This window comes from Etheostoma cragini, chromosome 5 (assembly GCF_013103735.1).
Source record: "Etheostoma cragini isolate CJK2018 chromosome 5, CSU_Ecrag_1.0, whole genome shotgun sequence".
NCBI lineage: Eukaryota > Metazoa > Chordata > Actinopteri > Perciformes > Percidae > Etheostoma > Etheostoma cragini.
Window position 1 is genome coordinate 22,364,787 of NC_048411.1, and position 7,112 is coordinate 22,371,898.

Sequence of the window (7,112 nt, forward strand, 5' to 3'; positions counted from 1 at the left end):
ATTTAATGTAGAATCCCTTTTATTGTGATTATCCATATGGGCATTGAGATTAAAAGAATCTCATTTTCCAGTGCCAACATACAGTATTTGTAAAAAATATAACAACATGGACTAAAATAAGTTGTGCAAAAAAAAGGGGGGGTGAGGTGTACAGTTGAGAGTAGCCTAAAACAGACGCCCTTTTTCCCGCCTTCTACACACTTGGAAAGGGAGCGGAGAGTGGAAGAGTATTCTGTTGGTTGTATTCTGTACTTCATTGCAAGATGCCACTTAATCCTACACACTGCTCCTTTAAACACATTAAAAGTTTGTGTTAGACAATTTATCTTTGCAAACACTAGAGAAGAGTTTACATGAGGAAACATCGCTTTCAACTATACGGATGCACTGCAATATCAAGTAATTACAACTATCCTAAACATTAAGGGTGGTTCTACATCAAGCATTGATCTGTTTTTGCTATTGATCTGTTTACACTGGATAAATAATGCCCTTGATGATGTGTTTGCGAAGCCTCAGTTTTACTGGGCTTGGTCGCAGTCCTTTTTTAAGCAGGATTCAATGTGAATTTTCACATACACAATTGGTTGTCCCTATGAAATATTCTCCTTGGAGCCAGATGTGTCATGACAATCTAGATAAAATATAGGGCCCGAGAATCTTCAGTTACTCTGGGGAAATAATGCACTGAGAGTCTCCGTGCATTAATCTCAATCTGAGACGTAAACACCCTTAACATGTTAACTTTAATAAAAATGAAAAAAAATAACCAGTTGAAATGAGTTTATAGTCTTTGTGCAGGTAGGACAAATGTTAATGTTGTGCTGTACAGTCATATTGCAAACCTGTTTTCTGTGTCAACCTCATAAATTAATTTAAATAATCATTAAAACATCCAGTGACAAATTCAAGTTGTAGGTGCAATTATTAAGCCACCCTTTCTGTTTTTTAAACCTGCGAATAACACTGTAATGTATGTTAAGGATTTCATTTTGAAAGTGCTTTTGCCAAGAAATCACAGATATCCTTTGTAGACTCTGTTGATGCAATTTGTGTGTGTGTATTTTGTCTTGTCTCTGATTTAGTTGCTGATGTAAAGCCTGTTTAAAACAGAATCTCAGTGGTGTTGAAGGCAGACTCTAACACACACACACACACACACACACACACACACAAAACACTCTCACACAGACAAGGCTTTCAAATGTGTAGAAGCACTTATACAGATTACGTCTTTCTCTCCACTATAAAGGCTCTCACACACACACACACACACACACACACAGTCTCTCTAACATTCAATTACCTCTATCTATTCTCTATACAAGCCCACACACACACACACACAATCATTCAATTACGCTAAACTTGTTGTTATCGATTTTCATTCACAGAAGCATGCACATTTTGTTCTAACGTGTGTGTGTGTGTGTGTGTGTGTGTGTGTGTGTGTGTGTGTGTGTGTGTGTGTGTGTGTGTGTGTGTGTGTGTGTGTGTGTGTTTGTGTTTGTGTTTGGAGAATGAATGGGTCAGGCAGGTGGTGTGTGTCTGTCTGGCATTTCTATCTTTGTGAGGACATTTTTGGAAAGTGAGGACAGTATGTTCGGTCCCCAATTCTTCAAAGGTCTGTTTGAGGGTTAAAACTTGGTTTTAGGCTTAATGTTGGTCTTAAGTTAACCTTAGGTGTTAGGTGTGGCATTTATTTGTGTTGGTTAAATGTTAAGGTTAAGGTGGAATTTTGGGGGCCTAATGGTCTAAACACACACAAAAAAAGATCTTTGGAAGATCTTTGTGTTGATTTCCTTCAGATCCCTCTCATTATCTTCTTATTTCTATATAACTGGCATTAAGCCTCATTAAAAGTGTGCAATTCCCAATCAAGTTTCAACTAGAGTCATTAATACAGTCATGTCTCAGTTTGTGCCGTGCAGAACAATATTGCATGTGTTTACACTCACTCTCCCCTTTTAAGGTGCTCTAAGCAATGTTAGGTGACGTTACTTCTTGTTGACGATTGAAGTATTTTCAAACAAAATGAGACTTGCTTGTCCCCCCACCCCTACTCCTCATCCCGTCCCCCCCCCTACCTTGTGTGCTTCCACGCACTAACCAAATCCTTCTTGGCTGGAACACGAATTGTGTATGCTTCGTGGTACAGGTTGGCAGTTTATTTTTGTTGCTGTTTGTAGACCCTGGGCTGTGTACAGAGGCCGTGTTTTTTTACAGTGTGTTCTGGGGGCAGGCAGCTTGCGGAAAGTGAGAAGATATTTGCTGTGTGTGGCAACAAATGTTGTAGCCTAAAACATGCGTGACGTCACTTAGAGCACCTTTAACTTTGCAGTATCGGGCTGCACTTTGTCCATGAGGATCTTTGAAAGTAACGTGTGAATGTGCTTGCATGTGAAACTTTAAAGGACCAATGAATATGAAAGCTATACAGAATTAACAAGAGAAGGCTTGTTAACCTGATCTAAATAAATGGCCCTATTGACTCTATTTGCTCACACATAAACATGCACACTCGATACAAGGAGCAAATTAATCAAAAGAAAGCAATCATGGAGTGTTTCACACCCACATGTAACCAGACCCACTGTACATGTATTAAAGGTCCCATGACATGGTGGTCTTTGGATGCTTTTATGTATACCTTAGTAGCTAATACCATATCTGAAATCTCTCTCCCAATTTTCAGCCTTGGTGCAGAATTACAGCCACTAGAACCAGTCCCTCTATGAGCCTTCCTTTGTATGTGCCATTTCTGAGTTTGTAGTTGTTAGGGGAGGAGGGGGGCAAGGTGGAGGCTGGGGAACGCATATTAATGTTAAAAAACCTCATAAAGTGACATTTTCATGCCATGGGACATTTAAGTAATTGCAGCTATATACACACACACACACACAAATACACACACACACACAAAGCACAAAACACCATAACCTGCATCAGGCTTTATATTTTAGTCCACATTCACTAACAAACAGTTTTTGTAACCATCTTTCCATCAGGCATCACTGTCATGGAAAGGTGTTTTGGCAAAGCAGCCCATATTAACAGAAGCTGGTAAGTGTCCAATGTGTCTTGGATGCCTATTACAATCAATGTGCGTGCGTAAGTGCATGTGTGCGTGTGGGTCACTGCTTTCAGATCAGGTCCTGCTCAGCACCATTTTGATTTCCCCACTGAAATCACCAGCTGTACCGGCTCTGCACGAACACACACACACACACACACACACTGTGTCTATTTGTAATGGGGCTTTTTGTGAGTCACATAACACAGGCTGTCTATTTCTCCATCCCAGCTGAAACGGGGGAAACATTTCTGTTGTGTGAGGAAAAATTAACCAGAATAGATGGTTTTCTACCACATCTTTTTTCTTGAATTACATTATTTTACATTTGTCAGGTCTGCTTTTACACAATAGATAATAGTATGTTGTATTGACCATAGATAATGTTTTACACTGCAGTTTCTTTTGAAGCCTCTCTACATTTTTGTTTTGTTGGGTTTAGTAAATGCATGCATTTCCATTGCTGCACAATTTCAATACAAAAATGAATGAGCCTTCTCAGAGTAGCTTTATAGAATGTTTCACTGCCCAATGTGAGTCATTTCTTATGTTACGTGGCAGTTGGTTCCACAGTTGAGGGCCTGAAACAGAAAAGGCTCTGTCACCTTTTAGCTTAAGCCGGGACCGTGGGACATTAAGGAAACCTTGACTGGAGGATATGAGGGACCTGGGGGATGAATGGGGATGAATTATACTAGCTATGTAGCTTGGGGCCAGGGGTTAAGAGCTTCAAAAACTATCAGCAGTATTTTAAATTGTATCCCAGACTGGACTCGATGCCAGTGCAAGAAGGCTAGGACTCTTTTGTTTTTGTGAGCAGCCTAGCTACCGCATTTTGGACCTTCTGAGGCCATGATACCAGTGTCAGAGGGAGACCAAAGTAAAGAGAGTTCCAATGGTCTAAGCGGGAGGTTATGAATGCATGGATAACTTTTTCCAGATCATTATATGACAGAACAGACTTGAGTTTAGAAAGGATTTCTTAATTGATAAAAAATGGTCTTTACAACAGATGATATTTGTTTGTCCAGGATAAGATACGAGTCTAAAATAACACCCGGGTTACGTGCATGGGATTTAACATAGGAGTTGCCAGATTTAAGTGGGATGTACTGTTGGAAGTCACCTGCATAGACATGAAATGACAAATAACATTTTCTGATGAGATTACCTAGGGGGTAGAAGATGAATATAAGATACATTGAAAAACTAGTGGAGCTTTTGTCCCTCATGAACCTCATGTTTCATCTCACACACACGCAGGCAGGCTCGCTGCCATGTCCACATGCAGTACGCGGTCGGAGCCAGCCACACTGTGTAAGACTTGACAGGCTCACACACCCACTAAGAGTCCGTGTTTATAGCCTACTTATTTTTTTTCTACACCAACCAGCTGATTCCACGGAATGGTTAGTGTTGAGTGAACGGCTTTTGAACTACCGCCTTTCACAGCAGTGGGAGGGCCCAATTCTCCCTGCTGTGTAAACAGCCGACACACAGGCATGCGCGCGGCACATAGCGAGGTAAGCTATCATGCTATCTCGCGTTCAGATAACTGACTCATGTGGTGTCATGTGGGGCTCCAAACAAAAACAAAACAAATGTGAGGAAGGTGCCTTTCACAAGGAATGGCAGAGAGAGGTAGTAACGAAGTACAAATACTTTGTTACTGTACGTAGATTTTTCAGATATTTTTACTTTACTTTACTATTTATTTTTTTGGCGACTCTTTACTTTTACTCCTTACATTTCAACAGGAATGTTGGTACTTTCGAACCCTTACAGTTGACAAAATTGGCTTGTTACTTTAATTTTGTACATTAGGTCATCCATCAGGTGTGAATGTGAGTGCATGTCGGAGAATAGCGCGTACACGCGCCTCACACCGTGAGCGGGCGCGCATGGCATAGAGAGAAAAAAGTGAGAGAAAAGAAAATGAGACTAGCTGTCCGGACTAGGGCTGTAATCAACCAAAGAAAATCTTGGTCGACTGAGGGGCAGAGGGGCGGAAAAAAAAACGTTAGATTAATTAACTGTAGGCTACTGTCCCACAGTACTTGTCCTTGTAGGATATTTGCAGTATATTAAAAGTTTTTGACCTAATTATTTTACACTGAAATGCCACTCGTCCGTCATCTCTGACAGCGCTGCATCAGCGCTCGGCTTCGCGGCTGAGACACAAATAGACTATTCGTTTAAAGCTTTTACTCTTAAACACAAAATCCACGTCCACTTTAATGTTTACTGTATGTTTAAACATATTTGTGGTCAAGCTCAGTGCCTCGCTGGGTTGTATTAACTCTGAAACTTTCGCCTTGAGTCCCTCACATTCTGCAGTTATTCCATGCATGATTGTGTGGCGTGCTGGCACTGTATATTAAAAAGTTCTTAAAACCTCAGCCCTCCATAACAGCAATGGGCCTCATATCCTGAGCAATAAAGTCGGAAATTCCTTTCCGTCATATTATTTTTTGCATTTGGATGATAGAGGCTTAACCTCCAGCAGGGTCTGGGTGTGTCTGGAGCATGCTATCGTCGTCGTTGCGGGTGGGGGCGTCATTAGTTATAAAACGATTATTAGACTATGAAATATGCCAATTTGGATATGTTCATATAGCCTACTCAAAACAGACAGGGCAACCTAACACAGAAAAGTTGGCTGACCGTTTTTCAGTGATATGCAAACTAATGATTACAGAATCACAATTGAATTCATATCTTGCTACTCAATCAGAATGTTATTAACCTGGACTCCCAGACTCTGTCACAATCAATTATGTGATGTTTTATGCCTATTGGAAGACATCCATTTACAATGTAGGCAATGGCATATAAAGAGCCTTTTTACAATGTCCACTGAAGTTTCTTAGCTTGCACTCTAGTAAAACTTGTGTGGTTCAGGTAGCTTTGGTTCAGGTCATTCACAAGGCTACTTTTACTTTTATACTTTAAGTACATTTCCAAGCCTGTGTACTTACTTTGTTACTTTTACTTGAGTAAAGAAGTTAAATCAATACTTATACTTTTACCAGAGTATTTTTTAACACAAGTGTTTGTACTTCTACTTGAGTACGGGAAGTGTGTACTTTTGCCATCTCTGGGGGTAATTGAATCCCACTCTTGTTCAGATGCTATGGAGCAGATTCGGGCGAGCAAAGGTGGTTCTGTTTGCTTCACAAGAAAATACACAGTGCACACAGTGGTTTTCTATGAATAGACGGGACAACCCACCTCTTGGGGATGACGAGTTTTCTCACCGACCATGGCCTAGAGCTCTCCTATAGACTTTCCCCCCGGTCCCTCTGATTCCTTGCCTCCTAGCACGCATCCAGGAGGAAAGCCTATTGTCAATATGGTGGCACAGATAAGCCAGCGGCCCTGGACCTGGTCGCTGAACGAGACAGCTCAGAGAGGCTAGGCTTGCCCCAAGCCGTTGTGCACACGATCCAGGGTGCAAGAGCCCCCTCCACTAAAGGGTGTTACGCGGAGCGGTGGGTCCCCTTTCCAATGCTGGTGTGTGGAGAAAGGTGCAGTGCCCACGTTGTGTCCTCCGCCCCTAGTGTTAATTTACCACCAGACATTGGTGGATAATGACTTGGCTCTGTCTACAGTTAAAGCCTACATAGCAGCCATCTCGTCCTGCCATGAGAGCTATGTAGAGAGGTCAGTTTACGCACACCCACTGGTAAAACGTTTTTTTAAGGGGGTCAGACAACAGAAACCCTCGTGTGCACTCTCTCACACCTCAATATGATTTTGCCTTGATGCTCCAAACTCCGCGGAATCCTCCTTTCAAACCTCTGGCACAAGCCTCTCTCAGGATGCTGTACTATGTAACATACAGTATTTGCAGACATAAGAGAGACCCGTGCGAGGCACAGGGCACAAAAGAAATCTTCACGACTGCGCATGTGCAAAAGGATAGCAACCGCTAGAGGGCTATGCCTTTAATCAGAGAATTTTGAGTTAAAATATGTATCTATCGTTTATTATACAACACTCACTGCAGGTGGGTGAAATTCCAATTGTTGTGAAGTTG